Source organism: Ranitomeya imitator, chromosome 2 (genome assembly GCF_032444005.1).
Source record: "Ranitomeya imitator isolate aRanImi1 chromosome 2, aRanImi1.pri, whole genome shotgun sequence".
Classification (NCBI taxonomy): domain Eukaryota; kingdom Metazoa; phylum Chordata; class Amphibia; order Anura; family Dendrobatidae; genus Ranitomeya; species Ranitomeya imitator.
The window spans coordinates 631,008,103-631,034,596 of NC_091283.1; the positions used below are offsets into that span (position 1 = coordinate 631,008,103).

Below are 26,494 nucleotides of genomic sequence, written 5' to 3' on the forward strand. Positions count from 1 at the left end.
GCTGCTCTGCTAGATAAGTGCTTCTAGTTTGTTTTCTGTTTTTTCTGTCCAGCTTGCTATTAACTTTTGCTGGAAGCTCTGAGAAGCAAAGGGGTGCACCGCCGTGCTGTTAGTTCAGCACGGTGGGTCTTTTTGCCCCTTTGCGTGGTTTTCGTTTTAGGGTTTTTTGTAGACTGCATAGTTCTCTTTGCTATCCTCGCTCTGTCTAGAATATCGGGCCTCACTTTGCTGAATCTATTTCATTCCTACGTTTGTCTTTTCATCTTGCTAACAGTCATTATATGTGGGGGGCTGCCTATTCCTTTGGGGTATTTCTCTGAGGTAAGTCAGGCTTGTATTTCTATCTTCAGGCTAGTCAGCTCCTCAGGCAGTGCCGAGTTGCATAGGTAGTTATAGGCGCAATCCACTGCTGCTTATAGTTGTGTGAGGATAGATCAGGTACTGCAGTCTACAGAGATTCCACGTCTCAGAGCTCGTCCTATTGTTTTTGGTTATTGCCAGATCTCTGTATGTGCGCTGATTACTGCACGCTGTGTTGCCTGATTGCCAGCCATAACAGTACAAGGAGCCACACCAATGATTCCCAATAGAGGGAAAAAAGAAATCCTGACATCATTTTTTTTTCTTAGCTCTGTCTTCAGTCTTTTTTTTCCCCTAGACATTAGAGTGCTTCAGGACACAGCTGTGGACATGGATATTCAGGCTCTGTGCTCCTCAATGGATAATCTCGTTGTAAATGTACAAAAGATTCAAGATACTATTGATCAGAAATCGATGCTAGAACCAAGAATTCCGATTCCTGATTTGTTTTTTGGTGACAGAACTAAGTTCCTGAGCTTCAGAAATAATTGTAAGCTATTTTTGGCCTTGAAACCTCATTCTTCTGGTAATCCTATTCAACAGGTTTTGATTATTATTTCTTTTTTGCGCGGCGACCCACAGGACTGGGCGTTTTCTCTTGCACCAGGAGATTCTGCATTGAGTAATGTTGATGCATTTTTCCAGGCGCTGGGATTGCTTTACGATGAGCCTAATTCAGTGGATCAGGCTGAGAAAAATCTGCTGGCTTTATGCCAGGGTCAGGATGATGTAGAAGTATATTGCCAGAAATTTAGAAAGTGGTCAGTACTCACTCTGTGGAATGAATCTGCACTAGCGGCTTTGTTCAGAAAGGGTCTCTCTGAAGCTCTTAAGGATGTAATGGTGGGATTTCCTATGCCTGCTGGTTTGAATGAGTCTATGTCCTTGGCCATTCAGATCGGTCGTCGCTTGCGCGAGCGTAAATCTGTGCACCATCTGGCGGTATTGTCTGAGAGTAAACCTGAGCCTATGCAGTGCGACAGGACTATGACTAAAGTAGAACGGCAAGAACACAGACGTCTGAACAGACTGTGTTTCTATTGTGGTGATTCTACTCATGCTATTTCTAATTGTCCTAAACGCACTAGGCGGTTCGATAGCTCTGCCGTTATTGGTACTGTACAGTCCAAATTCCTTTTGTCCATTACCTTAATGTGCTCTTTGTCATCGTATTCTGTCATGGCGTTTGTGGATTCAGGCGCTGCCCTGAATCTGATGGATTTGGATTATGCTAAACGTTGTGGATTTTTCTTGGAGCCTTTGCGGTGTCCTATTCCGTTGAGAGGAATTGATGCTACACCTTTGGCCAAGAATAAGCCTCAGTACTGGGCCCAGCTGACCATGTGCATGGCTCCTGCACATCAGGAAGTTATTCGCTTTCTGGTACTGCATAATTTGCATGATGTGGTCGTGTTGGGGTTGCCATGGCTACAAACCCATAATCCAGTATTGGATTGGAACTCTATGTCGGTAACCAGCTGGGGTTGTCAGGGAGTACATGGTGATGTTCCATTTTTGTCTATTTCGTCATCCATTCCTTCTGACATCCCAGAGTTCTTGTCGGACTTTCAGGATGTATTTGAAGAGTCCAAGTCTGATGCCCTACCTCCGCATAGGAATTGTGATTGTGCTATCGATTTGATTCCTGGTAGTAAATTCCCTAAGGGTCGTTTATTTAATTTGTCCGTACCTGAACACACCGCTATGCGCAGTTATGTGAAGGAGTCCCTGGAGAAGGGACATATTCGCCCATCGTCGTCACCATTGGGAGCAGGGTTCTTTTTTGTAGCCAAGAAGGATGGTTCGCTAAGACCGTGTATTGATTACCGCCTTCTTAATAAGATCACTGTTAAGTTTCAGTATCCCTTGCCATTGATTTCTGACTTGTTTGCTCGGATTAAGGGGGCTAGTTGGTTCACCAAGATAGATCTTCGTGGTGCGTATAATCTGGTGAGAATCAGGCAGGGAGATGAATGGAAAACGGCATTTAATACGCCCGAGGGTCATTTTGAGTATCTGGTGATGCCGTTCGGACTTGCCAATGCTCCATCTGTTTTTCAGTCTTTTATGCATGACATTTTCCGTGAGTATCTGGATAAATTCTTGATTGTTTACTTGGATGACATTTTGATCTTCTCAGATGATTGGGAGTCTCATGTGAAGCAAGTCAGAATGGTTTTCCAGGTACTGCGTGCTAATTCCTTGTTCGTGAAGGGATCAAAGTGTCTCTTCGGTGTGCAGAAAGTTTCATTTTTGGGGTTCATCTTTTCCCCTTCTACTATCGAGATGGATCCGGTTAAGGTTCAGGCCATCCAGGATTGGACTCAGCCGACATCTCTAAAAAGTCTGCAGAAATTCCTGGGCTTTGCTAATTTTTATCGTCGCTTCATCTGTAATTTTTCTAGCATTGCCAGACCATTGACCGATTTGACCAAGAAGGGTGCTGATTTGGTTAATTGGTCTTCTGCTGCCGTGGAAGCTTTTCAGGAGTTGAAGCGTCGTTTTTGCTGTGCCCCTGTGTTGTGTCAACCTGATGTTTCTCTTCCGTTCCAGGTCGAGGTTGATGCTTCTGAGATTGGTGCAGGGGCGGTTTTGTCACAGAGAGGTTCTGGTTGCTCAGTGTTCAAACCATGTGCTTTCTTTTCCAGGAAATTTTCTGCTGCTGAGCGTAATTATGATGTGGGCAACCGAGAGTTGCTGGCCATGAAGTGGGCATTCGAGGAGTGGCGTTATTGGCTTGAGGGTGCTAAGCATCGCGTGGTGGTTTTGACTGATCATAAGAACCTTACTTATCTTGAGTCTGCCAAGCGCTTGAATCCTAGACAGGCCCGTTGGTCGTTATTTTTTGCTCGTTTTGATTTTGTGATTTCGTACCTTCCGGGCTCTAAAAATGTGAAGGCGGATGCTCTGTCTAGGAGTTTTGTGCCCGACTCTCCGGGGTTATCTGAGCCGGCGAGTATCCTCAAGGAAGGAGTCATTGTGTCTGCCATCTCCCCTGATTTGCGGAGAGTGTTGCAGAAATTTCAGGCTAATAAACCTGATCGTTGTCCGGCCGAGAAACTGTTCGTCCCTGATAGGTGGACTAGTAAAGTTATCTCTGAACTTCATTGTTCGGTGCTGGCCGGTCATCCAGGAATCTTTGGTACCAGGGAGTTGGTTGCTAGATCCTTCTGGTGGCCATCTCTGTCACGGGATGTGCGTGCTTTTGTGCAGTCCTGTGGAATTTGTGCTAGGGCTAAGCCCTGCTGTTCACGTGCCAGTGGGTTGCTTTTGCCCTTGCCGGTCCCGAAGAGGCCTTGGACACATATTTCGATGGATTTCATTTCTGACCTTCCCGTTTCTCAAAAAATGTCGGTCATTTGGGTGGTCTGTGATCGCTTTTCTAAAATGGTCCATCTGGTGCCCTTGGTTAAATTGCCTTCCTCCTCTGATTTGGTGCCTTTGTTCTTCCAGCATGTGGTTCGTTTACATGGCATTCCTGAGAATATTGTTTCTGACAGAGGTTCCCAGTTTGTCTCGAGGTTCTGGCGAGCCTTTTGTGGTAGGATGGGCATTGACCTATCTTTCTCCTCGGCCTTCCATCCTCAGACTAATGGCCAGACCGAACGAACCAATCAGACCTTGGAAACATATCTGAGATGTTTTGTTTCCGCTGACCAGGATGATTGGGTGTCATTTTTGCCGTTGGCTGAGTTCGCCCTTAATAATCGGGCCAGCTCGGCTACCTTGGTCTCTCCATTTTTCTGCAATTCTGGGTTCCATCCTCGTTTCTCTTCAGGACAGGTTGAGTCTTCGGACTGTCCTGGTGTGGATTCTGTGGTGGACAGGTTGCAGCAGATCTGGACTCAGGTGGTGGACAATTTGACCTTGTCCCAGGAGAAGGCTCAGCTTTTCGCTAATCGCAGACGCCGTGTGGGACCCCGACTTCGTGTTGGGGATCTGGTTTGGTTATCTTCTCGTCATATTCCTATGAAGGTTTCCTCTCCTAAATTTAAACCTCGTTTTATTGGTCCGTATAGGATTTCTGAGATTCTCAATCCGGTGTCTTTTCGTCTGACCCTCCCAGACTCCTTTTCCATACATAATGTATTCCATAGGTCGTTGTTGAGGAGATACGTGGCACCTATGGTTCCATCTGTGGAGCCTCCTGCCCCTGTTTTGGTGGAGGGGGAATTGGAGTATATTGTGGAGAAGATTTTGGATTCTCGTGTCTCTAGACGGAAACTCCAGTATCTGGTCAAATGGAAGGGTTATGCTCAGGAAGATAATTCCTGGGTTTTTGCCTCTGATGTCCATGCCCCAGATCTTGTTCGTGCCTTTCATGTGGCTCATCCTGGTCGGCCTGGGGGTTCTGGTGAGGGTTCGGTGACCCCTCCTCAAGGGGGGGGTACTGTTGTGAATTCTGTGGCTGAGTTCACTTCTGTGGTCACAAGTGGTATTGCAGTCTCTGGGCTTCCTCCCTCAGGTGTTTTGGTGAGCTCGTTGGCTGCCTTGCTATTTAGCTCCACCTGAGTCTGTCTTCCTTGCTCCTTGTCAATGTTCCAGTGTTGGATCTGAGCTACTGCATCTTTCCTTGGGCCTGCTGCTCTGCTAGATAAGTGCTTCTAGTTTGTTTTCTGTTTTTTCTGTCCAGCTTGCTATTAACTTTTGCTGGAAGCTCTGAGAAGCAAAGGGGTGCACCGCCGTGCTGTTAGTTCAGCACGGTGGGTCTTTTTGCCCCTTTGCGTGGTTTTTGTTTTAGGGTTTTTTGTAGACTGCATAGTTCTCTTTGCTATCCTCGCTCTGTCTAGAATATCGGGCCTCACTTTGCTGAATCTATTTCATTCCTACGTTTGTCTTTTCATCTTGCTAACAGTCATTATATGTGGGGGGCTGCCTATTCCTTTGGGGTATTTCTCTGAGGTAAGTCAGGCTTGTATTTCTATCTTCAGGCTAGTCAGCTCCTCAGGCAGTGCCGAGTTGCATAGGTAGTTATAGGCGCAATCCACTGCTGCTTATAGTTGTGTGAGGATAGATCAGGTACTGCAGTCTACAGAGATTCCACGTCTCAGAGCTCGTCCTATTGTTTTTGGTTATTGCCAGATTATTATTATTATTATACATTTTTATAGCGCCATTTATTCCATGGCGCTTTACATGTGAATACGGGGCAAATATAGACAAATACATTAAACATGAGCAGATAACAAGGCACACGAGTACATAAGGAGGGAGGACCCTGCCCGCGAGGGCTCACAGTCTGCAGATCTCTGTATGTGCGCTGATTACTGCACGCTGTGTTGCCTGATTGCCAGCCATAACATCCTCCACTTCTTGTACAGGTTACTGATTATTTAGTGACCCGTCTTTTTAAAATTCCGTGCAAAAATGACTTTGTGTGTGGTGTGAGCTGGCGTCCTGTGTGCAGCACTTCAATAAAATGGTGCCGGAGGCGGCACATGTGCAGGTCGAGATTTCAGGTTTAGTAAATTTTTCAATGAGCCAAAATCTTGATTTACGCATGTGCTGTTTTATTGAAGTCCTTCACACAGGACACCGACTCCCACTGCTCACGCGCCACCCACACAATGATGGTAGTGGTGTGGAATTTTAAAAAGGAGGCAGGTGAATAATAAGTAACCTGTACAAGGAGCAGGGGAGGCTCGTGGGGGGTGTTGTGGAGAGGAGAACCAGATGAAGACCCTGCCCCCCCCATGGCCGCCACTGAGCAGATCCCTTCACACCAGGGATCAGATTAATCAGCATCACAGCGCCATTATGGCCTTGCCTTTAGTTTATAGGGGTAAATCCTGCTGACTGGTTCTATTTAAATACTCAAAAACTGATAACAGGTTCCCTTTAATGCGGGCATATGTTAATACTTATGTGAAACCTCTGAAGAGGTCATATGAATAATATTGAGCTGGAGACCTTCCCTTCCGGTATTACTATGGCTTTCATGTTTGAAGTTTCCAGATATGCTTAAATAAAATCTTATTGAACAATAAAAGGTTAAACAAAAGCGATCAGCGCTAGCTCTGGTTCTGTTGTTACCGGCAGATGCCGGCTGTGTAACACAAATGGCTCCTGCTCATTATGGAGTGGACTCAGCGTCATACACACCACAAGCAGCCTGTGATGAGAATATACGTCACAAGTAGCGCCTCCATGTGGACTTGATGATATATTACTGCGATATAGCAGACCATTGTCTCTTGGGATGAAGATTATTATTATTTCTGCCATTTCTTTATGTTGCTTTCATATGTGCTCTGCTAAGCGGCCTGAAGAGACTATATCATTGTGTGAAGCATATCTATAGTGCGGACCCTGTGGACGCACATGAACCCAGTGGTTTCACCAGAGGTCGGACACGTGTGACATCACATCTGATGACTTCTTATGGTGTCGCGTTCTGTCCTGTGGCTGTCAGTCACAGAGGTTTCCATACGGTAACTTATATGTTACAACATGTGGAGCAAAGCCTTCAGAAATAAGGGACAGTGCTGAATCTATGGCTACCAACGCATCAGGTCTGGGATTAGACTGAAACTCTTATTAAAGGGAACCTGTCACCCCGTTTTTTCAGATTGAGATATAAATACTGTTAAATAGGGCCTGCGCTGTGCATTACAATAGTGTATGGTAGTGTACCCCGATTCCCCACCTATGCTGAGAAATACATTACCAAAGTCGCCGTTTTTGCCTGTCAATCAGGCTGGTCAGGTCGGGTGGGCGTGGTGACATCGCTCTTTTCTTCCCCAGCTTTCCGTTGGTGGCGTAGTGGTGTGCGCATGTCGCAGTGACGAATCCACTGTGCGCACGTGAAGCAAAAGCGCGCGTTCTGCGCTATTGCCCCTGTCATCGGTGGGGGCGGCCATCTTCCTGGGGCCGCGCGTGCGCAGATGGAGTGCTCTGCTGCACGGGGATTCAAGAAAATGGCTGCGGGATGCCGCGCGTGCGCAGAAGAGATCGCGGCGGCCATTTTCCCAAAGCCGAGATGCAAACTCGGCTTTGGGAAAATGGCCGCCGCGATCTCTAATGCGCACGCGCGGCATCCCGCGGCCATTTCCCTGAAGCCCCGTGCAGCAGAGCACTCCATCTGCGCACGCGCGGCCCCAGGAAGATGGCCGCCCCCACCGACGAAAGGGATGACAGCGCAGAACGCGCGCTTTTGCTTCACGTGCGCACAGTGGATTCGTCACTGCGACATGCACACACCACTACGCCACCAACGGAAAGCTGGGGAAGAAAAGAGCGATGTCACCACGCCCACCCGACCTGACCAGCCTGATTGACAGGCAAAAACGGCGACTTTGGTAATGTATTTCTCAGCATAGGTGGGGAATCGGGGTACACTACATACACTATTGTAATGCACAGCGCAGGCCCTATTTAACAGTATTTATATCTCTACCTGAAAAAACGGGGTGACAGGTTCCCTTTAAGTAGTAACTTTGCTGTGGTTTGGGGTGAGAGGCATCCCAGACAGGTTTTATTGTTGTTTACCAGCAACATGGCAACCACAGCTATTTGTGAAGCTTTCTGGAGACATATAGTTATATTATATAGAGTCCTTTACCAGACAAGTCATACATACCCGGAAAAGCAACTGAAGTAGTGCACCTGCTCAATACTGCTGCCTGCAGGACCTGTGGTGACGTCACCGTCACGTGATCAGTGACAGCTGGGCAGGCTGTGTGGAGAGGACGCTGACTGCGGTGAGGTCATGTGACATTAGGGGGCGGAGCTAACAGTGAGAAGATGCTGCTCTGGGAGTGTGACTGCAGAAATGTATCACAGCGGCTCGTGCAGGGCAGCTGATAAGAGCCATGGCATGCTGGGAGTTGTAGTTCTATTCACATATGCGTTATCCTGTAATATAATCACATACTTGTCAAATATCCCAGAGGCCTCCTTGCACGAGTTCCCCAATTTCCTGAACCCACTGAATCCTGAAAAGAGGCAGTGACCCAGGAATAGGAGATGGCCTATTAACCCCTTAAATTCCGCTGTCGCGATATCTAACTGGTTAAAAAAGGTTAGTGACGGAGCCAAATTTAAAAAAAAATCTGACCAGTGTCCCTTTATGTGGTAATAACTCTGGAACGCTTCAACAAATCCCAGTGATTTTGAGATTGCTTTTTTCGTGACACATTATACTTTATGATGATGGTAAATTTAGGTCGATATGTTTTGTGTTTATAAAAAAATATTAGAAATTTGACAAATTAAAAAAAATAGCAATTTTCAAACTTTGAATGATTATCCCTTTAATCCAGATGGTCATACCACAGCAAACCATTAATAAATAACATTTCCCTCATATCGGCTTTACATCAGCACCGTTTGTAAAATGTTATTTTATTTTGTTAGCATTTTAGGAGGTTTAAACGGGTAGCAGTAATTTTTTCATGGAAATTCACAAAATTATTTTTTTTAAGGACCTATCCAGGTTTGAAGTGAATTTAGGGGTCTTATATATCGTGAAACCCCCAAAAGTGATACCATTTTAAAAACAGCACCCCCTGATATATTAAAATTTGCCATAACGAGGTTTATTAATCCTGCAGGTGATTTTCAGGAATTAATGCAAAGTGACATGACAGGAATGAAAATGTGTATTTTTACCACCTAAATGTCACTGACATTTGAACAGGCCACTATAGCCGGCAGACTCTAAGGCCGCTATTTGGCTGTGAATTGCCATGGCAAACATCAGGACCACACAATCATGATCTCAGGGGGCCAATGGGGATAAAGAGGGAGCCCCCACACTCTGTTAACCATTTATAATGATGTAGTCACTATTGACAGCAGCTTCTAAGGGGTTAAACAGATATGGACGGTGCCAATGTTGATCGTGGCTGATGCAGCAAGTTGTCAGCTATAGTGTACAGCCGGCAGCTGACGGATTGTCACCTGTGTGGGGATGCTATTCTCTTATATCTCAGGTCCGTTAAAAGACGTATTGACGGTCATTGAGGGGTTAAAGACCCCCTATGGCAGGACTGACCACCGCTCCCCACAATTGTCATTGCGCATGCAGATCATTGACATGGCACCTTGAGGTTATCTTGTGAAGAGAGTAAAAATAATACATGTCCCAGTGTGAGACTAAGTGAAAAAAGTAAAATAAGCAATGTAAAGTAAAAAAAAACGCACAAATCACGAAAAGCCATTTCACCATTAAAAACGCAGCATGTGCATTAAAAGAAAAATGAAGTATACATAATTGGCACCACCGCGTCCAAACCAGACCGGATGCAATTCCAGAATGCTGTAGATATGCCCCTGATGCTGGTGGGCTTAGGTCACCTTCGATTTTGGGGGTGACAGGTTCCCTTTAACTCCTTCGCCCCAAAGCCTGTTTTTCACCTTCTTGACCAGGCCAATTTTTTTAATTCTGACCACTGTCACTTTATGAGGTAATAACTCTGGAACGCTTCAATGGATCCCAGTGTGTTCGGGTTAGGGTTGGAGTTAGAATTAATGGTTTCCACTGTTTAGGCACATCAGTGGCTCTCCAAACGCGACATGGCGTCCGATCTCAATTCCAGCCAATTCTGCGTTGAAAAAGTAAAACAGTGCTTCTTCCCTTCCGAGCTCTGCCATGCGCCCAAACAGGAGTTTACCCCAACATATGGGGTATCAGCGTACTCAGCACAAATTGCACAATAATTTTTGGGGTCCAATTTCTCCTGTTACCCTTGGGAAAATAACAAAATTTGGATCTGAAGTAATTATTTTGCGAAAAAAAGTTAAATGTTCATTTTTTTTGTAAACATTACAAAAATTCCTGTGAAGCGCCTGAAGGGTTAATAAACTTCTTGAATGTGGTTTTGAGCACCTTGAGGGGTGCAGTTTTTAGAATGGTGTCACTTTTGGATATTTTCTATCATACAGACCCCTCAAAGTGACTTCAAATGTGATGTGGTCCCTAAAAAAATGGTGTTGTAAAAATGAGAAAGTTACACCATTTTGGAAACTAGACCCCCTTGAGAACTTATTTAGATGTGTATTGAACACCTTGAACCCCTTGGTGCTTAAACAGAAGTTTAGAACATTAAGCCGTGAAAATTAAAAAAATCATTTTTTTCCCGCAAAAATCTTTTTTAGCGCTAAATTTTGTATTTTCACAAGGGTAATAGGAGAAAATGAACACCAAACATTGTGTTGCAATTTCTCTTGAGTTTAACGATGCCCTATATGTGGTCAAAAATTACGTTTGAGGCACTGTGCAAAGCTCAAAAGGGAAGGACCGCCATATTACAGTGCAGATTTTGCTGCACTGGTTTGAGGATGCCATGCGACATTGCCAGAGCCCCTGAGGTGCCAGAACAGCAGAACCCCCCCATAATTGACCCCATTTTACAAACTAAACCTCTCAATTAATTCATTTAGGGGTGCAGTGATTATATTGACATCTCAGGTGTGTCACAGAAGTTTATACCATTGGGCAGTGAAGAAAAAATAATTTACGTTTTTACCACCAAAATTGTGTGTTAGCCCCAAATTTTACATTTTCATGCTGGGAAAACGGTAAAAATGGCACCAAAATTTGTCCCATAATTTCTGCTGAATGTAGAAATACCCCATATGTGGCTGTACAGTACTGCTTATCCATATGGAGAGACTCGGGAGGAACGGAGCACTGTTTGCCTCCTGGAGCACAGATTTTCCTAGAATAGTTTGCAAACTCCATATACAGAGCCCCTAGGTCTAGAAAAGCAGAATCCCCTCCTCATGTGACCCATTTTGGAAATTCTACACCTTTGGGAATTTATCTACAGATGTAGTGACAATTTTGACTCCATGCGTGTTTTCCAGAAACAGGCAGCAGTGGATGTTGTTGAGTGAAAATTGCAAACTGCCCTTGTAGTGACCAGTACATTATGCCCAGCCCATGCTACTGGAGACACGCACCTGTAAATTAGGAGGGCTCTCATCACTACAGAAATGCCAAACATGTGGGCGCTAAATGTTGTTTAGGCACACTGGGGCTCAGAAGGGAGGGGTATTTGGATTTGGGAGTGGAGAATTTGCTGAATTTCTTTTGGAGGGGCGAGGAGCCATTTTGCTTTTCCAGAGCCTTTGTGCTACCAGTAACATGGAAGCCCCTATATTTAGTACTGAGTTAGTGACATGCTTTTTTTGTGGATTGAGTTGAAGCTTTTATTGGGAACATTTTACATAACATTTATAATTACATATATCTGGCGCTCTAAGCTGAGCACTTACATCGGGTTTCCATCTAAATCTAAGAGTGACGTGACAGATGAAACTCCCGATGGATCCATTCACTATAATGAGGCAGCAGAGTTATTCTGGATTCCGTCTGGCCTCTTATCAGGTGTCCTTCTTTTCAGAAGTGCACAAAACTGTGGCCGACGGCACTTTTATGCAATCATAAAAAGACGGACACCGCCGGATCACAGGTCCTATGGAGTCCACAGTGCCTCCATCTGCCTCATTCTAGGGAATCTTCCGCCAGAGGTTCTGTCTGAATCACATATTTCAGAGATTTATATGGAAACCATGGTGTAAGCGCTCAGAGAAGAGCAGGACAAGATGACGTTTTCAGAGGTACCATTTTTATTTACATTCGTCTTTACTACTGATAGCGGCATCACGTGGGTTAAATGCCTGCAATTGGTTCTAGCACCGATCGTAGCAGTTGCTGTGGGGTGTCAGCTCTCACACAAAGCTGACACCAGCACCCGATCGCTGCGGCGCTCAGAGTGAGGCCGCACAATCGGTGCGCCACACCTGTACTGCTGTTTTTGCAGGAATGCAGCTCCCGCAGAGCAGTACAGTCATGGACAAAAGATTTGAAAATGAGACAAATATTAATTTTTCCAAAGTCTACTGCTTCATTTTTTCTAATGGCAATTTGCATATACTCCTGAATGTCAGAGTGATCAGCTTAACAGCAATTACTGGACTTGCAAAGTCAATATTTGCCCAGAAAATGAACTTTAACCCCCAAAACACATTTCAACATCATTGCAGTCCTGCCTTAAAAGGAGCAGCTAACATCGTTTTAGTGATTGATCCATTAACACAGGTGTGGGTGTTGATGAGGACAGGGCTGGCGATCAATCAGTCATGATTAAGTAAGAATGACATCACTGGACACTTTAAAAGGAGGCTGGTGCTTGGTATCATTGTTTCACTTCAGTTAACCATGATTATCTCTAAAGAAACACGTGCAGCCATCATTGCACTGCACAAAAATGGCCTAACAGGGAAGAGTATCGCAGCTACAAAGATTGCACCTCAGTCAACAATCTATCGCATCATCAAGAACTTCAAGGAGAGAGCTTCCATTGTTGTCAAAAAGGCTCCAGGGCGCCCAAGAAAGACCAGCAAGCGCCAGGACCGTATCTTAAAAATGTTTCAGCTGCGGGATCGGACTACCAGCAGTGCCGAGCTTGCTCAGGAATGGCAGCAGGCTGGTGTGAGTGCTTCTGCACGCACTGTGAGGCGGAGACTCTTTGAGCAAGGCCTGGTTTCAAGGAGTGCAGCAAAGAAGCCACTTCTCTCCAGAAAAAACATCAGGGACCGACTGATATTCTGCAAAAGGTACAGGGAGTGGACTGCTGAGGACTGGGGCAAAGTCATTTTCTCAGATGAATCCCCTTTTCGATTGTTTGGGACATCTGGAAAACAGCTTATTCGGAGAAGAAGAGGTGAGTGCTACCACCAGTCTTGTCTCATGCCAACTGTAAAGCATCCTGAAACCATTCATGTGTGGGGTTGCTTCTCAGCCAAGGGAATCGGCTCACTCACAGTCTTGCCTAAAAACGCAGCCATGAATAAAGAATGGTACCAGAATGTCCTCCAAGAGCAACTTCTCCCAACCGTCCAAGAGCAGTTTGGCGCCCAACAATGCCTTTTCCAGCATGATGGAGCACCTTGCCATAAAGCAAAGGTGATAACTAAATGGCTCATGGAACAAAACATAGAGATTTTGGGTCCATGGCCTGGAAACTCCCCAGATCTTAATCCCATTGAGAACTTGTGGTCAATCATCAAGAGACGGGTGGACAAACAAAAACCAACAAATTCTGGCAAAATGCAAGCATTGGTTATTCAAGAATGGACTGCTATTGGTCAGGATTTGGTCCAGAAGTTGATTGAGAGCATGCCAGGGAGAATTGCAGAGGTCTTGAAGAAGAAGGGTCAACACTGCAAATATTGACTTGCTGCATTAACTCATTCTGTCAATATAACCTATTGGTACTCATAATATGATTGCAATTATATTTCTGTATGTGATATAAACATCAGACAAACACTAATAAAAACCAGAGGGCAGCAGATCATGTGAAAATATAATTTTGGTGTCATTCTCAAAAATTTTGGCCATGACTGTACATGTATGGCGCATGTCATGAAGGGGTTAAAAACAAATGTTATGTAACCTAAAATAGTACCAAAAAAAATCTCCAACTTGTGCAAAAAATAAGCCCTCATACAGCTCTTGTCGCCAAAAAATATAAAAGTTACAGGTCTCAGAATGTTTCCATGACAAAAATTTATTTATTTTAAAAGGCATTTTTACTGTGCGACAGCAGCAAAACATAAAAAACCCAATATGAATCTGCTATCGCTGATAAATCTGCTTTATCATTTATACTGCATGGTGAACTGTGCAAAAATAAAAACGATTCTTGTACTGCTATTTGTTCATTGTGTGCCTCCCAGAAATGGGAATAAGGCTCGGTTCAGGTTTGTCTTGCACTCTCTGCTGAGCGCTTATGTTAGAGTTTTCATGTAAAACCCAAAAAATACAATTCAGAGAAAATTCCTGATGGAACCACTCACTTATGAGGCAGATGGAGACATTTTGTTATCGGTCTCATCTCTGTTCTGACAGTCTCATCATTTTAGTAAACAAATGTGGATGACCACAGTTTTATGAACGCCTAAAAAGATGGATACCTCCGGATGCCAAATGAACTCCAAAGTGTCTCCATCTGACTCATAGTGAGCGGTGTGATTGGAGGTTTCATCTAGATCACTTTTTTGTGAGATTTACACGAAAACCACAACGTAAGTGTTCAGCGTAAAACACAAGAATGTGATCCCAGCTTTATTCTGAAAGTGATCAAAAAATGCTATGTACCTCAAAATGTCACCAATAGAAACGCTAACTTCTCCCGCAAAAAATCAACCCCCACTCAGATCTGTCATCTTTCACTGGAAATATAGGGGTTCCCACGTTACTTGTAGAACAAAGATTCCGGAAAAGTGACATGTCTCAAACACCTCCTCAAATAAAATCCATTGAAATTTGCAAGTCTGAAGCAAGCAGGAGGACGGTATCGATAGAAGATGGGAGGTGCCAGACCAAGAAGAGGACCACCCGGCAGGTGAGTGTAATAAAAGTTATTTTTCTTCTCTTACAAGTCGTGTTGGGGGCAGATAGACAGCATTATAGAATGCTGTGTATAAACCCTGAAAGGTGGTGGCCGTAAATGGTATCGGCCAAACCTGTTGACAGGTTTCCTTTAAAGACATTTGCTTTGAACATTTCTGTGGTCCCTGCCTGTAGTGAAATATGTATATGTATGGATGTATGACCAGCAGTAAATTAACTTCTGTCCTTAGACTGCAGCTCTCACAAAGATCATGACCTATGTTATCCTGAGCAGGCAGTTCTCCTGGTCTCCAGTCACCCCAGGGGGATGTCCTGAACACACAGAATTGGAAACACTTCATACCTTCTGACTCCTTTGAACAGATACGCGAATTGCAGCATGACACTGTTTGGCTACGTTCACACTAGCGTTGCGCCGCCCTGCGTCGGCGACGCGACGCACGGAAAAACGCGCAAAAACGCGCGCGTTTTGCGACGCGTGCATCGTTTTTTGACGAAATCGGACGCAAGAAAAATGCAACTTGTAGCGTTTTCTTGCGTCCGACGCTAGCGTCTAAAACGACGCACGTGTCGGAAAACGCGTGCAAAAAGACGCACGCGTCCCCTATGTTAAACATAGGGGCGCGTCGCCACTGCGTCGCCGACGCAACAGCGACGCGACGCTAATGTGAACGTAGCCTTTACTATGAGAAAGGTCGCACAAATAGGTTCAAAGAAAAATAATGTATTCATTGGTAAAATAGCCAGGATCCAGTAACAATCCAAGGATTAGAATATTAACCTGAGAGGCTGGTCTAGAAATTTGACCTCCAGGTTTACTCTATAAATTAGGCCTTTACACATAGAAAGCTGTTCACAGATTGAGGGGCAGCCAAACTGATGTGCGCAATTCCATATTCATACCCCCCTCAGGGAGCAGAATGCCAGACTGCAAAGTTTAGATATTTCTGTAAGTTTTCTCCCTTTATTTTTATAACTGTTTTGCATATTTGTATGTCACTTTTTATTTCCATATTTTTATATCTTTTATTGTAAGCACTGTACCTTTTCTATTAAAGCTTAAAACTTTAATAAGTTTGAACCTTGGTATGCTCTAAAGAATCCATAGCCTTAGAGTGTGTGACCCTGCTGATTGTCAAGACAGTAGTAGTACTTCTGGGATTCATCACCCGTGTGTTCGGTGAGTGGTGGTAGTGTTTATGAAGTGGGGAGCATGGTCTGTGTTGGGGGTGCGATTTATGCTCCCATTGCAGCATAGGACAGAGGTTGAATGCTGGACTGAGTGAGAGATTAACCCTTGCAGGCACAACCCCGTCACGTGCTGAGAAGCGGGTACGTGACACTGCCTATCTGTCGCACTGCACCAACCCGGCTGCACTACACCCCATTCAAAATAAAAACAATTAAACACACACATATTTGGTATCGCCGCGTTCAAAATCACCCGTTCTATCAATATATAAAAATAATTAATCTGATCAGTAAATGGCATAATGAGAAAAAGAACCCGAATCCCCAGAATTACGTTTTTTAGTCGTCATAACATTGCATTAAAATGCAATAACGGGTGATCAAAACATCGTACCTACACAAAAAATGGTAACAAAAACGTCAGCTTGGCACGTAAAAAAAATAAGCCCTCACCCAGCCCCAGATCACAAAAAATGGAGACGTTCCGGGTCTCAGAAAATTGCTACTTTTTTTTTTTTATTTTAAAGAAATTGTGGATATTTTTACCACTAAAATAAAATAGAACCTAGACATGTTCGCTATCTACGATCTCGTAATGCCCTGGAGAATCATAATGGCAGATCAGTTTTAGCATTTAGAGAATATGGTAAACAAAACAAAAAAAAAATTGTGAAATTGCACTTTTTTTTGCAACTTCACACTTTGAATTTTTTTTCCCTTTTTCCAGTACATTATATGGCAAAACCAATGTTGTCGTTCAAAAGTGCAACTCGTCCTGCAAAAAACAGCCCTCAGATGGCCATATTGATGGAAAAATAAGGAAGTTATGGCTCTGGGAAGAAAAGGAGCAAAAAATGGAAACTCAAAAATGGAAAAACCCACGGTCGCAAAGGGGTTAATTCACGTATTGCTATCACGTAATTCTGATTGATATTATTTTCTCTGTTCTAATCCAATTTAAGATTTTGAATATCTCTGTATACAGTATCAAAGCAAATCTGAGTTACCGGAAATAGTGAAAAAAAAATGGTGCCCGTTAAAGCAATCTGTCCGTAAACCTCTTTCTGACCTCAGGATTCTCGTTCTCCTGTAATAACTCAATTTAATGCCGTAAAACCTGTCTCTCATCGTAGGTCATCAATGATAGTCGGCTGGTGATAAAGTAATGTCGATGATAGTTCATGTTGACCATATGCATGCCCGATGTTGGAATCCATTGCATTTGACCTCCTGTTGCCTTGATGAATCCATTTATAAGCACATTTATTTTATTAGTGTGATTTTATCTATGTAAAATTTGTGGTTTTTACCCCACTAATATCCTTCTCATATTGGTCAATGGTGGTTTTGAGTTTTTGTTAAAAGGGGATAACCAAGTTGTTATCAAAGGCATTTAGTTTGGATTCACATGTTTTGATGTCCTCCTTAATCTTGACCAAAAGAGAGCGAACATGCTCAATGGGAATGTCCATAATGAATGAACATTTAACTAAACCTGCCTCCCATGTCTGTTCAAACCTGACATCAGCCTCCCAGGCAGGAAAGATTTGCACCCTAAATCCCCTTGGCATCAGGTGAGACCTCTTATACTCCTCAAGACTTTTAATGTTCCCCACACTCTGGTAAGGGATTTATGTAAATTAATGCGTTCCCTTGAAATACTCTGAAAACCTGCATCCACACCTTTATCCTGTTCCACAGAAGCACTACTGAAAATGCCTTGTGCCTGATTGTTCTGGGCCACCTCTCTGGCATCTAATTCCTTATTTAAAATGGTGGGCCAACACTTTAGAAAATGATGGATAAAAAAGGATCCAACACACACAAAATTTACCATGACTGGCTCATGTCTTTAATATGTACAGGTGCGCACTGGATTTGGACACACTCCAACAATGTATCCCATGTGTCAAAATAACCCCTATGGTACCATAACTCCTAACGGGGAATGACACGAGATCATATAATGATGAACAGGATGCCCAGAGTATGTGTATAGCAGTATTGATAAGCGGTATATTACCTGATAGGTGGGCCTAGTGTGCGAACCTCGGCGTCCCTCTGCCCCTACGCACGTTTCGCAATAGCTTCTTCTGGAGGCGTCCAGAAGAAGCTATTGCATGGGATACATTGTTGGAGTGTGTCTCCCCATGATTCAGTGATGTCATTGAATGTATATGTTTGGCCTAGGAGTTGGATGCTTACTTATGGCAATGTAGTCCCTCATTTGTGAGGATTGGCACCTTTCTTCATCTATGTAGTAATGTGTACTATTTTATATGGTTCTTGTTTTAGAAAATAATATATGTTTAATAAAATTTACATTTTTTCAATATAGTACTATAGTGGTGACCGAATTATTTTTTGGTTTACACGTTCTGTGATGGATATTTAAATAATTTGACTTGTAGCTGAGCTTTAGGCACCTGAAGAAGCCACAGTAGGTGGCGATACACATCGACCATCTTATCCCACCGTTCCATGCCAACTATTTTTTCAATCCAGGATTCTTTTCGCACCATGCACTTTACATGTCTCAGGTAGCTTTATGTTGAGCGTATTACTTGTCAGACTTCTTCATTCTTTGCACTTTATTTATTGTTCAGCATATCACAGTCACTGTGAATGCTAACCTTCTATTGTTGTAGTACTTGAGCACAAGGTCTTTTGTATCTTTTGCAGCTTTGTCAGCTTATATCTTTCAATGCCCTGCTTATTTGTGCAGCATAATTATATTTCTTCTGTATGATCATGTGCAGGCTGGTAACAGGTGATCGGTGGTTGTGCCGGATGCTTAACCCTCACCAATCTGATACTAACAACCTATCCTAAGGGTACCGTCACACAGTGGCATTTTGATCGCTACGACGGCACGATCCGTGACGCTCCAGCATCGTAACAATATCGCTCCAGCGTCGTAGACTGCTGTCACACTTTGCAATGTACGACGCTGGAGCGATAATTTCATGACGTATGTGCGATGTAGAAGCCGTTGGTTACTATGCGCACATCGTATACAATATCGTGCACACCTTTGTTACACGATGCGATCATGCGACCACAGCGGGACACTAGACGACGAAAGAAAGTTTCAAACGATCTGCTACGACGTACGATTCTCAGCGGGGTCCCTGATCGCAGGAGCGTGTCAGACACAGCGAGATCGTTGGAACGTCACAAATCGTGCCGTCGTAGCGATCAAAATGCCACTGTGTGACGGTACCCTAAAGGCCCCTTCACATTAAGCGACGCTGCAGCGATACCGACAACGATCCGGATCGCTGCAGCGTCGCTGTTTGGTCGCTGGAGAGCTGTCACACAGACCGCTCTCCAGCGACCAACGATGCCGGTAACCAGGGTAAACATCGGGTAACTAAGCGCAGGGCCGCGCTTAGTAACCCGATGTTTACCCTGGTTACCATCCTAAAAGTAAAAAAAAAACAAACACTAGATACTTACCTACCGCTGTCTGTCCTCCAGCGCTGCGCTCTGCTCTCCTCCTGTACTGGCTGTGAGCCGGAAAGCAGAGCGGTGACGTCACCGCTCTGCTTTCCGGCTCACAGCCAGTACAGGAGGAGTGCAGAGCACAGCGCTGGAGGACAGACAGCGTTAGGTAAGTATCTAGTGTTTGTTTTTTTTTACTTTTAGGATGGTAACCAGGGTAAACATCGGGTTACTAAGCGCGGCCCTGCGCTTAGTTACCCGATGTTTACCCTGGTTACCAGTGAAGACATCGCTGGATCGGTGTCACACGCCGATCCAGCGATGTCAGCAGGAGTCCAGCGACGAAATAAAGTTCTGGACTTTCTTCAGCGACCAACGATCTCCCAGCAGGGGCCTGATCGTTGGTCGCTGTCACACATAACGATTTCATTAACGATATCGTTGCTACGTCACAAATAGCAACGATATCGTTAACAATATCGTTATGTGTGAAGGTACCTTAAGAGAAGGTTATCACTATCATATGCCAGGTTAACTCATTTACTAACCCGCTTGTAAGCAGTGGGAGGAAAACAGGAGAACCCGGCGGAAACCCATGCAAACACGGGGAGTAGATACAAGCTCCTTGCAGATGTTGTCCTTGGGGGGGGGGGATAAAGAGAAGGATTCAGGTCCGTAGAGTAAAATATTCTTTATTAGGGTGCAATCAGACAGCAGTATAGCACTGATGATTGCATAGTGCATGGACTGGCCAGTTTTTCTCCTAACCCGATCGTGGCAATCGCATAGAAATACATGCTATCACGCTCGGGTTGGGAGAGCTGCTGGCCAGTCCAAGCATTGAGTTCCAATCATCGTCCGTGTTATACTGCCATCTGACCGCGCCTTTAGCGAATGCATTCAATCACAATGGTGAGGGTTAAAATGTCATATCGAAAGCATAGTATGATCATGATTAAGGGTGAATAACACAAGAAATCGGTAGATCGGCTTGCCTGATCAATCGTCTGACTATTTAGTCATGGACTGTGCACCTACTTTTTAGCTACGCTACGCCATGCTTTTGATATGACATTTTATCCCTCACCATAGGAATTCAATTAATTTACTAATAAAGAAAGTTTTATTCCACAAACCTGCATCCCTCTCTATTTTAAGAAATATGCAGGAGACTGGTATAATGAACAATCAAGTACTTTAGTAAAATAAATTCAATTAAAAAAACAACACAAACATAGATAGTAATGTCTCAAAATGTCAGGAATTCTAATTGTGTTTTAGGAATAAAATGTATAGATATCTGGCATACATAATCAAAATAAAGAACAAATCAATGACAATAGTGCCAAGCAAACTGTACACAGTAACACATGCTCCAAGACAAAAACAGTATAGAAACAGATGTGAAACAATCAGCGTATAGAAGTGTAATTATGGTCACCAACTGCAGGGACACATCAGACGCACGTTCTACCAAATGCCGGATTGGTTTATTGAAAGGGTTAGCTTGCGTCGCTCACTTTTGCATTGGGAAGCCAGCGGTACTGATGACTTTGTGCCTGCACATAATGCAAGGACATGTGTACTGTGGGCAGCGATCAAGAGTGTGTCCTATTGTAATGAAAAGTACAGGTGAGCGATGCTTAATAATTGTGCACATATCACTGCAGATGTGACATCAGTAGCAATGCATAAGTAGGCAACACTACACCAATGGGGTGACAAGAAAGGAAAACAAATGTCATGGTAACATAGCAACATAGTTAGTAAGGCCGAAAAAAGACATTTGTCCATCCAGTTCAGCCTATATTCCATCATAATAAATCCCCAGATCTACGTCCTTCTACAGAACCTAATAATTGTATGATACAATATTGTTCTGCTCCAGGAAGACATCCAGGCCTCTGTTGAACCCCTCGACTGAGTTCGCCATCACCACCTCCTCAGCCAAGCAATTCCAGATTCTCACTGCCCTAACAGTAAAGAATCCTCTTCTATGTTGGTGGAAAAACCTTCTCTCCTCCAGACGCAAAGAATGCCCCCTTGTGCCCGTCACCTTCCTTGGTATAAACAGATCCTCAGCGAGATATTTGTATTGTCCCCTTATATACTTATACATGGTTATTAGATCGCCCCTCAGTCTTCCTTTTTCTAGACTAAATAATCCTAATTTTGCTAATCTATCTGGGTATTGTAGTTCTCCCATCCCCTTTATTAATTTTGTTGCCCTCCTTTGTACTCTCTAGTTCCATTATATCCTTCCTGAGCACCGGTGCCCAAAACTGGACACAGTACTCCATGTGTGGTCTAACTAGGGATTTGTACAGAGGCAGTATAATGCTCTCATCATGTGTATCCAGACCTCTTTTAATGCACCCCATGATCCTGTTTGCCTTGGCAGCTGCTGTCTGGCACTGACTGCTCCAGGTAAGTTTATCATTAACTAGGATCCCCAAGTCCTTCTCCCTGTCAGATTTACCCAGTGGTTTCCCGTTCAGTGTGTAATGGTGATATTGATTCCTTCTTCCCATGTGTATAACCTTACATTTATCATTGTTAAACCTCATCTGCCACCTTTCAGCCCAAGTTTCCAACTTATCCAGATCCACCTGTAGCAGAATACTATCTTCTCTTGTATTAACTGCTTTACATAGTTTTGTATCATCTGCAAATATCGATATTTTACGGTGTAAACCTTCTACCAGATCATTAATGAATATGTTGAAGAGAACAGGTCCCAATACCAACCCCTGCGGTACCCCACTGGTCACAGCGACCCAGTTAGAGACTATACCATTTATAACCACCCTCTGTTTTCTATCACTAAGCCAGTTACTAACCCATTTACACACATTTTCCGCCAGACCAAGCATTCTCATTTTGTGTACCAACCTCTCGTGCTGCACGGTATCAAACGCTTTGGAAAAATCGAGATGTACCACGTCCAATGACTCACCGTGGTCCAGCCTATAGCTTACCTCTTCGTAAAAACTGATTAGATTGGTTTGACAGGAGCGATTTCTCATAAACCCATGCTGATATGGAGTTAAACAGTTATTCTCATTGAGATAATCCAGAATAACATCCCTCAGAAACCCTTCAAATATTTTACCAACAATAGTGCGTGTTTCAATCTGTTTATTTTTAAGTTTAGGGGAGAGGCAATTTTGTATAGGGATGCCAAAATGCAGCCATATTATAACCATCAGCATAAGAGCTAAAAATCTTGCCTTTTTTTGACAACTGAAGTGTACATGATTCTCTATGTCATTTCAAGTGGCGCATGGTTGAATTTATGATAGAAAATTCTTTACACAATAAATTACAGCTACATGTTAAAAACATTTTATGTTTTGACAGATCTCAGAAAATTTCACAAAACTTTCTTTTGTAATTGACAGTCTTGCATGAGTGAGCCTAATGCACTGTATAAAAATCACTGATTGTAACAAAAACCTTTTTGATATAATGAGTACGGAAACAGCCCTTTCTCGGCCCTCTGATTTATTTATTTATTAATACAAAATATTTCCTATGGTATAAACAAATATGACTTTGAACAAGAGTGAAGTTTCTGATGGCTAACAAGAGTTGATTTTTGAGTAAAACATTTTCCACATTCAGAACATGAAAACGGCTTCTCCCCTGTGTGAATTTTCAGATGCCTTACAAGATCTGATTTCTGGGAGAAAAATCTCTTACATTCCAAGCATGAAAATGGCCTCTCCCCTGAGTGAGCTCTACGATGATAATCAAGTATAGATTTCTTTATAAAACATTTTCCACATTCGGAACATGAATATGGCTTGATTTCAGAGTGAATTTTTTGATGGTTAACAAGATATGATTTCTGGTTAAAACATTTTCCACATTCAGAACATGAAAATGGTTGCTCTCCTGTGTGAGTTCTCTGATGATCCCTAAGTTTGGCTTTTGTAATAAAACACATCCCACATTCTGAACACAAATATGGCTTTTCCCCTGTGTGAAGCCTCTGATGTTCGACAAAAGAAGGTTTCTGAGCAAAACTTTTCCCACATTCAGAACATGAGTAAGGTTTCTCCCCTGTATGAGTTCGCTGATGGTCCCTGACTCTGGCTTTACTAGAAAAACATTTTTGACATTCAGGACAAGAAAATGGTTTCTCCCCAGTGTGAGTTCTTTGATGTTGAACAAGGTGAGGTTTTTGGGTAAAACATTTCCCACATTCAGAACATGCAAACGGTTTCTCTCCTGTGTGAGTTGTTTTATGTGTTAAAAGAAAGGATTTCTGATTAAAAGATTTCCCACATTCCAAACACGTAAATGGCTTCTGGCCTGTGTGAATCATTTTATGTTGAGTGAGACCCGATTTACGTGTGAAACATTTTCCACATTCTGAACAGGAGTATGGCTTCTTCCCTGTGTGAATTTTTTTATGTTGGAAAAGATTTGCGTTTTTTGTGAACTGCTTTCCACATTCACCACATTGAAACATTCCACCCTCTGTCTGGCTTGTAACAATTTGTGATTGGTTAGGAGATTGTTCTTCAAGATTAGAGAACAGCTCTGTAGTTTGAAGTTCCATATGTACATCATGGGTGAGATTTTCTACTGACGAATGTTGCAAGGTATCTTTCACGTCTTCCATATAATTTAGAGTTACACAGCAGTTTTCTTCCAAGTTCTTACAAGGATTTTCTGCTAGACAAAAAATAGATTTGATTATACTTTTAGGTTTTACAAGCCACAAAATAGATTTGTTTCATAATGCTTCTCAGATTTTAAAATTAGTCTATGACAAAGACATGTATTTACACAGAAGTCACTTATTTACAGGTATATGTAATAATTACCTTATCTGAACCTCCATCTCACCCTTGTCAGCACATTCGAGTACTCCAAATTATAACAGATTCCCGGAGTAAAGGTACCGTCACACTAAGCGACGCTGCAGTGATTCCGACAACGATCCGGATCGCTGCAGCGTCGCTGTTTGGTCGCTGGAGAGCTGTCAGACAGACAGCTCTCCAGCGACCAACGATGCCGGTAACCAGGGTAAACATCGGGTTACTAAGCGCAGGGCCGCATTTAGTAACCCGATGTTTACCCTGGTTACCATCGTTAAAGTAAAAAAAAAACAACCACTACATACTTACCTACCGCTGTCTGTCCCCGGCGCTGTGCTTCTCTGCTCTGGCTGTGAGCGCCGGGCAGCCGGAAAGCAGAGCGGTGACGTCTTTTAAGAGTGTACAGTGTATAAAATAAATAAAAAAATTGCAAAACTAAAATAAAAAAAAACACACAAACTTGAGGTTTTTAGTTTGCCTGCCATAAAAAATATGGCCAAATTTCCAATGCACCATCCTATCTCTTCCCTCTTTGCTGATTGAGACTGCTTGTTTGCTTAGAGCGAGCCCAGCCTGAAATGAAAACTCGGCTGTATACATGTACACCGACACTGCAGCAGCCAAGCACACATCCTTCTCTCGTCTGGTGCTGCCGCTCCCCACTGTGGATCAGTGTAGTGAGTGGACACAGCAGACTGGAGAGGGATATATGTACCTAATGCACTGACACTGTGCGCACTTTGCTCATGCAATGTCAGTTTGTGCGTGCATGGATGACTTTTCAGTCCATAGTAGTCAATATATAGCACTCCGGTAGTGTAGGTTGGTGCCCGGGTAGGGTTCCAATTCGTAACAGTATGTTGATGAAAACTCGGCACTTAGATGAATACAAGGAACAGAAGATATTCATTCATACAATCCAACAGATCCAAAATAATATGACGCTTCAGTCCAGTGTCTGACCCTTCATCAGAATGAGACTGATTGCGTAAGGAACAGGATGGGCATGTGTCCAAGCTGTGGGAAGTGCGATGTCAGTCGCTATCAGTAAGGGGCTGACTCTGCGTTTGTCAGTTTATTGCATAAGTCTGAGGGCCGAATTTTCATCTACAACTTTTTTTTTCCAGGCAGTACTTGCTCTATACAAGTGAGTGCTATCAAAAGAGCAGGGGCGGAATGAAGAACGGAGAGCTCGGCCATAGCAAGGAAGCACCCAGCATCCTTAGTTACACAATAAATTAATATAACTCCTGGATAATCATAGCTGAGAAAACTAAACAACAGTCATGGTTTTTATAGGAGTTAAGTCCTCTATATAACTATTTGATTAGTTCAAGTCGAGTTTTAGGTGTCACAAATTCCCTTTAACATGTCTTAACGGAGTAAAACCTCAAGAAGTTCCATAAAAATCATAAGGCCCCGTAACAAAAGTCCAAATTGCCACCCTTCATCCAGTAAGGTCATAGCGCATAGAAGAATCTGACAAGAAAGGTCTGTAGGTTCAGTTGCTTATTGGCATGACCTGGGAGTCAGGACCACATTGACAGAAGTGGCCGGAAGCTGGTCTGGGGTGGGGCGATTCAGCAGCTGCATGGTATGTCTCCATTGAGGGTAACAAAGTATAGTAACAGAGAAAAGTAATACGATCCAGGGTATGGCAAAAGGACAAGTACATGGACTCTAACATCTGTGCTGAGGCAGGCAGAAGACATCACTTCTTGGCTATATCGGGTATGATCCTTGCTGATGCTACATATTACAAATATCTATGTAGTCTGATAGGGGACAAGGCTGTTAGAAACCGGACTACCCCAAGTCACAGGCCTCACAGCGGTTGTGTGACCTACTGCTATTGGCAGTATGCCACTGCAAGGATCAAACATAAGTGTTATATTAGTTGTACATGACTTTTGTTAGACCTCAGATTTTAAAGGCAGACGTGGAAGATTGTCGTTGAAAAGAAAGAATCAAAAACACAAACTGTATTAACCCCTTAGTGACAGAGCCAATTTGGTACTTAATGACCGAACCAATTTTTATAATTCTGACTACTGTCACTTTATGAGGTTGTAACTCTGGAACTCTTTAACGGATCCCGCTGATTCTGAGATTTTTTTTTCGTGACATACTGTACTTCATGTTAGTGGTAACATTTCTTCGATATTACTTGCGATTATTTATGAAAAAACGGAAATATGGTGAAATTTTTTTAAATTTTGCAATTTTCAAACTTTGTATTTTTATGCCCTTAAATCGGAGAGATATGTCACAAAAATAGTTAATAAATAACATTTCCCACATGTCT

General features: G+C 43.2%; 1 pseudogene; it reads right to left on the minus strand.

Moving 5' to 3' along the window:
- Positions 1-26,494, minus strand: part of LOC138666765 (zinc finger protein 420-like) — a 94,363-nt pseudogene that overhangs the window by 43,318 nt on the left and 24,551 nt on the right.